We start from the raw sequence: 10327 nt of genomic DNA, 5'->3' as shown, positions 1-10327 counted from the left end.
GAGGTTTAGAAAGACCGAACAACTTGTCCAAAGTTGTAAAGCTATTAAGGTGGAGCAGGTATTTGAGTCCAGTTGTTTCTGATCCCAAGGCCAGCAGCCTCTGTCTACCCTGTCCCCACACTGGCAGAGCTCAGTGTAATCCTTAGGCAGTCAGTTGAGTTCCTACTATTTTAGTACCTGCCATATTTTCAGACTAAAATCTGGGCTTTTAGGAGCTCAGTGGAAACACAAGAAATATTATATCCAAGTTTTTCCTAATTCACTGGAAATCTGCTTGAAATGATGCTTCATGTGGTATGTTTGATAGGGTAACTCATTCCAGTTCTGCCTAACAAAGGAGAGGAAGTTTGGAGAATGGGTAGTAGAAGGAAGGTTGAGAGAGGGACGGAGGAAGGTGGGAGAGAGAGAGAAAGAAAGGAAAGATATTTGTCAGGGAGTGGCTGGAAGGAAAATGAAGTTTTTCAGGAAGGGCACTACTGATTTTTGTTGGGAAATGGCCAGGAGTTAAAGGCCAGTGATGAGCACCAGTGGACATGCCAGGCTGAAGAGAGCTTAGTGTTGTATTTAAACATAAAACCTATACAAAGTCAGTGCTGCCTATCAGGATGCTTTCAGCTTCATCTCATGAACCCCCAAGCACCAGGGCAGAACAGTTGGGAGGAGCTAGGCTGGAGCAGGGATTTCCTGGGTTGCTGTAGAAGTTCTAAGAGTGGTTTTTTTAATTCTTTAAAACAAATTATTTGTATTAATTTAAGGGATATAAGTACAGTTTTATGACATGAATATATTGCACAGTTGTGAAGTCAGGGCATTTAGTGTACCCATCACCTGAATCAAATGTACATTTTACCCATGAAGTGCTTTCTCAACCCTTGCCCTCTCCCTGCCTCCCACCCTTCTGAGTCTCCAATGTCTATCTTGTTCTTTCCTCTGTCATATTCCCATATAGTCATCCAAAAGCTGAGAAAATCAACTGCTTTGTACTAATAACTACTTTCAGTGTTTTCTATTTGTAGCATTTTATTTTATAAGGATACATTTGACTCTGTTGTATTCTAGAAATCATCATTAATGGTAGAATTTCAGACCCATGGTAGGCTAATTTGAGTTAACACAAGTACAGTTTTAAAATGATACCACAAAAGCAGCTCTTCCTGTGTTGTGGGCCCTCCCTGTGCTCTGGGATAACCCCGTCTTGGGGAAACACTGTTGTGGTGAGGTGTTTTTTTCATACTGTTGCTTTCCCATAGTGCATCTGCTGTGGGAAGATGAGCTAGATGGAAGAGAAGCATACAGAAAATAAGAAGAGAAGGCAATTGACTCTTCCTGAAAATCAGTCATTACTATGAGGAAAGTCACTTAAAGGTTAAGAAGAGAGACACAGGCTGCATATGGGACCCTAGGGCAGAGTGAGAGCACAAAAATGGTTCCTATGGACTCCAGGTCAGGGGCAGATCTGACAGCTCAGGCTCATTTTCTCAGGGTCATGATTGTTGAGAAGGTTGGATTTCACCTTCTGTGTAAGAAGCATTCCTAGAAAATGAAAAGGTTTGCCTGTAACTGCCACCAAGCAGGGACAGAAGCTACCACGTATGGAGGGCTCTTGTCAGTGTCCTGAGCACTGCATTTGTGGCATGTCACTTTCTCAACTGTATCACAACAGGAGAATGGGATCAGCAGATCCAGTCTAACTCATTTTGACAGGCTCTTCAGGGTTTGGGTGGAAAACAGCCTTTGCATTGCTGAGGTTACAGAAGCAAGTATTAATCATACCTCAGAGCTATGCATCTGTTTTGACCAGCAGGACTACTCCCTGTTGCAGTGTGTGTGTGTGTGTGTGTGTGTGTGTGACATTTTCTCTTTCTCTCAACTTTCTTCCTGGAATATTGCTGATACTTTCTGATCTGAGTTTCAGTCTGACTACTGGCTCTGTTTCCCTTTTGCATGGGCACAAGGCTGAGGTTTTCTTCAACTGACAATTCTTTATCAGTAGATGGAATTTTAGAAATGGACTGGGAGATAGGCTATCCCTGCTGCACTTTTAGTTTCAGATAATCTTATCTGCCTCCAGCCCCTGGCATTTGCTGCTTCCTAGAAACATAAAATTTGTAAACTTGCCGGCATATATATATGTATTTGTCTTAAATAAAATCCTTTTCCTCTATGATAATCAGCTCCTGGGAAATGGCAACTATGACTACATCCACCAGCCCTTTGATGTAGCAGCTGTAGAAGAAAGAATGATGTGGCCTGTTTGCCTTGCTAATTTTTTCCTCCTCACATAGGTCTATGGGAGCATTTAAGGAACCCACATGGATTTGAAAAGGACTTTACAGAAATAGAGTAGAAATCAAAGAGGAGTTGAAAACAGGTCTTTAGCTTGAGATGGCTTCTTGAGCCACCTGAGTCAGAGCAGGAAGAGTTCGGCAGGAAGCCCTGGCAGACCTGCCCTGAGAAATACTCTCTGACGAAGTGGCAGTGGGAGTGCTACCTCTCATCATCCTCAGGCACGTAACAGAAAGCAGAGATTTCACAAGGGGAGGGTGTCTTCATGTTTGGACCCCTGGCTTGTTGACTTTTGTCATGCCCCTTTGGCCAATCACACACTCTCGCTCTGAGGCAGCACTAATCTCACCCTGGGCCTGGCAGGTGTCGAGGGAGGTGGTGTGGCAGTGTGTTACCAGCTTCGGCTTTGCATTTAAGCTCAGAGGAGCTGACAGGGCCACAGACACAAGTGAAAGCTCATTCTCCACCTCATGGCGGGGCAGAACCCCACTGATGGGCGCTCTTTTGAGCATGAGTGTGTATTGTGAACTCAGAGTTCCACTCTTGCAGGGGTTGCTTGGTTGAGCCATTTGCACTCAGGGTTTGAGGACCCTGCTTCTCTGACATTTCCCAGGTGTGGTTTGTGGTTGGATGCCCCCTAGCTTTAGATCATTATTTTCTGGACACTGTTTCTGAGTCTTTTAATTTCAAAGGACATCAAGATTGGGCCGTGTGACCTTTTCTTCTAAGCTGCCTCACTTTATATCCCTGGCTGTTTTTTTTCTTCTTCTGCACCACTGCCTCCCTACCCATCTGCTAATTTGGGGTTCTCTGTTACCTCCTTATGCATGGCACTATTTCCTTCAGCAGAAATAAATAAATAATGCACAATTTCCAATTATAAATAATACATGCTCATACTAAGATAAATTTTTTTTCACTTCAGACAGATAATTTGCCAACGTCGAGTCATAACAAGATTTGAGGGAGACACTTCTCACATATTAGCGGAAAACCCAATCATCACACTCTTGAACTACAAAAGGATGGAGACAGAATTTTTTTGAAACATGTAAAAGTAGGAAGAAAAATTTTTAAAATCCATTCTAATATAAAAAAATGACCCTCTCCTTCCTGAATCTTTTTATTAAGTGTTGACTAGATGATAACATTTCATTTATAAAAATCAGCATGTCAAATGCCTATAGGCAAGGGCAGCATTGTAACCAAGGGAAACAGTGGGGTGCAATGGAAAGAGTGTAGACTGACCTAGATCTGAAACCCAGCACAGCCACTTCCTGGCTATGACTTTGGGCAAGTAATTTATCCTCTATTGCCCCAATAAGTAAAGTAGGAATAGAAAATATGTTTCTTGGGAGTATTAAATGTTAGACTAAAAGCTATGCAAGGTCAGCCTTTTATAGGGAAGATGTTCAACAAATATTTGTGCAATGGTAATATAATTTAGAAGTTAGGAAAATGGGCTGTGAGGGAAATGTAGGCAATGGGAGGATTTAGGGCTAGAGTGAGGGAGGGGTGTGAGGAAGAACCAGCATGGCAGGGGAATTTCCAGGGCACACCTGATTCCACCCAGGAGGCTCACTTTGTTGCTGCAAAAACCCTGAAAGTGTGGAGCCCCTAATGCTGATTCATCTAAGAAATCTTCCCTGACTTTCCTGTCCTTGTGGAGCAGGGAATTTTTTTTCCCGTCTCTGCTCCTGCAGCACTTTGTGGTTTTAAATGAATTTACCACATTATAAAATCTTTTAAAAATGGCTTTGGATCCCTCACATGCTTGTAAATTCCTCCAGGGTAGGCATAACATCACACTTATCTTTGTATCCTCAGAGGTGCCCAGCCTGGTTTGTTAGATGTTGGGGTAGATGGATATGTCCATGTATGGTGCAAATTATCATCAGTGCAAGCAAAGCTTCACTGACTCAGAATGCGTGGAGGCTTGAGGATTTGTTTGTGGGTTTCTTTTTGCAGGAGTTGTTGGGGAGAGACTGTGGTGCAGCAGAAAGAAAGAAGGATAAACTCTAGAATGGAGAGATGCTGCATTAGTTAAATTTTCTCTGCATTTAAAGTATACACAAGTATCCCTTTTGGTTTCAGCCCTCATTCAATGTTTCTGAAAAACCATAGGATTTCAATACTTCTTAAACTTTTCCCCTGCAAAATACCCCAAGGCAAAGTGGAGTGACCACCAGCCTGACTGAGGTTGAGGAAAGTAGGGGCTGGGGTCAAAACCTGAAACAGTCTGCAGGACACCCACGATTTTAAAAAGTATGTCATTGGCTGGAGGCATGTGGTTGTAATTTTAGCACTTTGGGAGGTAGAGGCAGTAGGATTGCTTGAGTCCAGAAGTTTGAGACAAGCCTAGGCAACATGGCAAAATCTAGTCTTTACAAAAAAACTAGCCAGGTGTGTTGGCATGCATGTGTAGTTCCAGATACTCAGGATTCAGAGGCCAGAGGATCCCTTGAGCCCAGGAGCTTATCGATGCAGTGAACTGTGATTGGGCCACTGCACTCCAGCCTGAGCGAGAGAGAGAGAGAGAGAGAGAGAGACCCTGTCTCTAAATAAATAAAAAAATATGTTTTGGACTTCCACCAAGATGGCCAAATAGGAACAGTTCTTAGCTAGAGCAACACGGAAGGAGAGTGATCTCTGCATTTCCAACCGAGGTACCAGGTTCATCTCAATGGGACTGGTTGGACAGTGGATGTAGCCCAAGGAGGGCAAACCAAGGCAGGGTGGGGTGCTGCCTCACCTGGGAAGTCCTGGAGGACCCCCCCCACTACCCAACAGAGGCCATCGGGGACTTTTTTGGCCATTCCCGTGCTCTGGTTCGGATGCTGCACTTCTCCCACGGTCTTTGCAGCACACAGACCAGGAGATTCCTGCCCGGCCAACAGGCACTGTGGGTTTCCAGCACAAATCTGGGCTGCTGACTCAGCTGGAGCCGCCGGTCTCCAGCACAAACCTGAGTGGCTGTTTTGGCTGGCGCCTGGAGCGTCTGTGAGACAGAGCCACCCATACCCCCAAGGGAAAGGGGGCTGAAGGTGGTGAGCCAGGTGATCTGGCTCGGCAGGTCCCACCTCCACGGAGACAAGCAAACTGAATCTCACTGGCTTGAGATTTTTGCAGCCAGTACAGCAGAGTCTGCGGAACAGCAAGAATTTCTGCCTGTTCCTTCCTCTGGGAGCTTCGTGCCAGGAGGGTACCTGCCAGATGTCAGCCAAAGCTCTCCTGTATCAGGTATCTCTTTGGATATATGGGGCTCAGGGAGGCGCTTGATGGTTGAGCTTGGTGGGGGTGGGGTGTCTGCTGTTACCCAGGTAGCCTGCCATTACTGAGGCAGTTCTAACCTTACCTGTGTAAACAAAAGCATAAGGAAGTTTACATAGCAGCTGGGTGGAGCCCACAGCAGCTCAGCAATGGCACTGCAGGCAGACTGTGACTAGACTCCCTCCTTGCTGGGCAGGGCATCTCTGAAAAAAAGGCAGCAGCCTGTCAGGGACTTGCAAGCCCCACCTTCCCAGGACAGAACACCTGGGAAGAGGGGTGGTTGTGGGTTACGCTGCAGCAGACTTAAACGTCCCTGCCCTGCAGCTCTGAAGGGAGCATTGGAGCTCCCAGCACAGCACTTGAGCTCTGATAAGGGACAGACTGCCTCCTCAAGCACCTCCCTGAGCCCCATATATCCAAAGAGATACCTGATACAGGAGAGCTTTGGCTGACATCTGGCAGGTACCCTCCTGGGACAAAGCTCCCAGAGGAAGGAACAGGCAGAAATTCTTGCTGTTCTGCAGCCTCTGCTGGTAATTCCCAGGCAAGCGGGGTCTGGAGTGGACCTCTAGCAGTCCTGCAGCAGAGGGGCCTGACTGTTAGAAGGAAAATAAAAAAACAGAAAGAAATAGCTTCAACATCAACAGAAAGGACATCCACTCAGAGACCCCATCCGAAAGTCACCAACTTCAAAGACCGAAGGTAGATAAATCCATGAAGATGGGAAGAAACCAGTGCAAAAATGATGAAATCACCAAAAACCAGAACATCTCTCCTCTCCAAGGGATCACAACTCACCAGCAAGGGGACAAAACTGGATGGAGAATGAGTTTGATGAATTGACAGAAGCAGGCTTCAGAAGGTGGGTAATAACAAACTTCTCTGAGCTAAAGGAACATGTTCTAACCCAATGCAAAGAAACTAAGAACCTTGAAAAAAGATTAGATGAAAATGCTAACTAGAATAACCAGGTTAGAGAAGAACATAAACAACCTGATGGAGCTGAAAAACACAGCATGAGAACCTCATGAAGCATACACAAGTTTCAATAGCTGAATCGATCAAGTAGAAGAAAGGATATCAGTGATTGAAGATCAACTCAATGAAATAAAATGAGAAGGCAAGATTAGAAAAATAAGAGTGAAAAGAAATGAACAAAGCCTCCAAGAAATATGGGATTATTTAAAAAGATGAAATCTACGTTTGATCAGTGTACCTGAATGTGACAGGGGGAATGAAACCAAGCTGGAAAACACTCTTCAGGATATTATCCAGGAGAACTTTCCCAGCCTAGCAAAGCAGGCTAACATTCAAATCCAGGAAATACAGAGAACACCACAAAGATATTCCTCAAGAAGAAAAACCCCAAGGCACATAATCGTCAGATTCACTGGGGTTGAAATGAAGGAAAAAATGTTAAAGGCAGCCAGGGAGAAAGGTTGGGTTACTCACAAAGGGAAGCCCATCAGACTCACAGTGGATCTCTCCGCAGAAACCCTAAAAGCCAGAATAGAGTGGAGGCCAGTATTCAACATCCTTAAATAAAATAACTTTCAACCCAGAATTTCATGTCCAGCCAAACTAAGCTTCATAAGCAAAGGAGAAATAAAATCCTTTACAGACAAGCAATTGCTGAGAGATTTTGTCACCACCAGGCCTGCCTTACAAGAGCTCCTGAAGGAAGCACTAAACATGGAAAGGAACAACCAGTACCAGTGACTGCAAAAACATGCCAAATTGTAAAGCCCATCGACACAATAAGGAAATTGTGTCAACTAATGGGCAAAACAATCAGCTAGTATCAAAATGGTAGGATCAAATTCACACGTAACAATATTAACCTTAAATGTAAATGGGCTAAATGCCCCAATCAAAAGACACAGACTAAAATTTGGATAAAAAGTCAAGACCCATTGGTGTGCTGTATTCAGGAGGCTCATCTCATGTGCGAAGACACACATAGACTCAAAATAAAGGGATGGAGGAAGATTTACAAAGCAAATGGAGAGGGGGAAAAAAAAAGGCAGGGGTTGCAATCCTAGTCTATGATAAAACAGACTTTAAACCAACAAAGATCAAAAGAGACAAGGGCATTACATAATGGTAAAAGGATCAATACAACAAGAAGCGCTAATGATCCTAAATATATACACACCCAATACAGGAGCACCCAGATACATAAAGCAAGTTCTTAATGACCTACAAAGAGACTTAGACTCCCACACAATAATAATGGGGGACTTTAACACTCCACTGTCAATATTAGATCAATGAGACAGAAAATTAACAAGGATATCCAGGACTTGAACTCAGATCTGGACCGAGCAGATATCATAGATATCTACGGAACTTTCCACCCCAAATCCACAGAATATACATTCTTCTCAGCACTGCATTGCACTTACTCTAAAATTGACCACATGATTGGAATTAAATCACTCCTCAGCAAATGCAAAAGAACAGAAATCATAACAACCAGTCTCTCAGACCACAGTGCCATCAAATTAGAACTCAGGATTAAGAAACTCACTCAAAACCACACAACTACATGGAAACTGAACAACCTGCTTCTGAATGACTATTGGATAAATAATGAAATGAAGGCAGAAATAAAGATGTTCTTGGAAACCAATGAGAATGAAGACATGATGTACCAGAATCTGGAACAAATTTAAAACAATATCTAGAGGGAAATTTATAGCACTAAATGCCCACATGAGAAGCGAGGAAATATCTAAAATGGACACCCTATCATCAAAATACAAGCGCTAGAGGAGCAAGACCAAGCAAATTCAAAAGCTAGCAGAAGACAAGAAATAACTAAGATCAGAGCAGAACTGAAGGAGATAGAAACACACAAAAAAAAAACTCTTCAAAAAATCAATGAATTCAGGAGCTGGTTTCTTAAAAAGATCAACAAAATAGATAGACTGCTAGCCAGGCTAATAAAAAAGAAAAGAGAGAAGAATCAAATAGATACAATAAAAAATGATAAAGAGGGTATCACCACCAATTCCACAAAAATACAGCCTACCATCAGAGATTACTACAAACAACTCTATGCTCATAAACCAGTAAATTTAGAAGAAATGGATAAATTCCTGGACACTTACACCCTCCCAAGACTAAACCAGGAAGAAGTTGATTCCCTGAATATATCAATAACAAAGTCTGAAGTTGGGGCAGCAATTAATAGCCTACCAACCAAAAAAAGTTCAGTTCCAGACGCGTTCACAGCCGAATTCTACCAGACGTACAAAAAGGAGCTGGTACCATTTCTTCTGAAACTATTCCAAAGAATACAAAAAGAGGGAATTCTCCTAACTCATTTTATGAGACCAACATCATCCTAATACCAAAACCTGGCAGAGACACAACTAAAAAAGAAAATGTCAGGCCAGTATAAATGATGAACATCAATGCAAAAATCTTTAATAAAATACTGACAAACTGAGTGCAACAGCACATCAAAAAGCTTATCCATCACAATCAAGTCAGCTTCATCCCAGGGATGCAAGGCTGGTTCAACATACGTGAATCTATAAATGTAATCATCACATAAACAGAAACAAAGACAAAAACCACATGATTATCTCCATAGATGCAGAGAAGACCTTCAACAAAATTCAACCACCCTTTATGCTAAAAACTCTCAATAAACTAGGTATCAATGGAACATATCTCAAAATAATAAAAGCTATTTACGATAAACCCACAGCCAATATCATACTGAAAGGGCAAAAACTGGAAGAATTCCCTTTGAAAATTGGCACTAGACAAGTGTGCTCTCTCTCATCATTCCTATTCAACATAGTATGGGAAGTCTTAGAGCAATCAGGCAAGAAAAAGAAATAAAGGGTATTCAATTAGGAAAAGAGGAAGTCAAATTGTCTCTATTTGCAGACGACATGATTGTATATTTAAAAGACCCCATTGTCTCGGCTCAAAATCTCCTTAAGCTGATAAGCAGCTTCAGCAAAGTCTCAGGATACAAAATCAGTGTGCAAAAATCACAAGCAATCCTATACACCAGTAACAGACAGAGAGCCAAGGCATGAGTGAACTCCCATTCACAATTGCTACAAAGAGAATAAAATACCTAGGAATATAACTAACAAGAAGTGTGAAGGACCTCTTCAAGGAGAACTACAAACTACTGCGCAAGGAAATGAGAGGACACAAACACATGGAAAAACATTCCATGCTCATGGTTAGGAAGCAGCAATATCATTACTGCCCAAAGTGATTTATAGATTCAGTGCTATCCCCATCAAGCTACCATTGACCTTCTTCACAGAACTGGAAAAAAACCACCTTAAACTTCATGTGGAACCAAAAAAGAGCCCACATAGCCAAGACAATCCAGAGCAAAAAGAACAAAGCTGGAGGCATCATGCTACTTGACTTCAAACTATACTACAAGGCTACAGTAATTAAAACAGCATGGTGCTGGTACCAAAACAGAGATATAGACCAATGGAATAGAACAGCAGCCTCGGAAGTAATGCCACACATCAACAACCATCTGATCTTTGACTGAAACAAGCAATGGGGAAAGGATTCCCTGTGTAATAAATGGTGTGGGGAAAACTGGCTAGTCATATGCAAAAAGCTGAAACTGGATCCGTTCCTTATACTTTATACAAAAATTAACTCCAGATGGATTAAAGGTTTAAACATAAGACCTAACACCATAAAATCCCTATAAGAAAATCTGGGCAGTACCCTCAGGACATAGGTATAGGCAAGGACTTCATGAATAAAACACCAA

At 42.6% G+C, this 10327-nt stretch overlaps 1 non-coding gene across 1 annotated transcript; it reads right to left on the bottom strand.

Moving 5' to 3' along the window:
- Nucleotides 1-3205: 3205 nt before the first annotated feature.
- On the bottom strand, nt 3206-3313 carry LOC116557640. Its single transcript, XR_004271621.1, has one exon. It is a non-coding gene; the product is annotated as a small nucleolar RNA U13 (small nucleolar RNA).
- Between the last annotated feature and the right edge of the window lie 7014 nt (nt 3314-10327).

Source organism: Sapajus apella, unplaced genomic scaffold (assembly GCF_009761245.1).
Source record: "Sapajus apella isolate SASKATOON/1434 unplaced genomic scaffold, GSC_monkey_1.0 scaffold19, whole genome shotgun sequence".
Taxonomy (NCBI): Eukaryota; Metazoa; Chordata; class Mammalia; order Primates; family Cebidae; genus Sapajus; species Sapajus apella.
The sequence above is the reverse complement of the archived record's forward strand: the minus strand, read 5'-3'. Positions and strand labels throughout refer to the sequence as shown.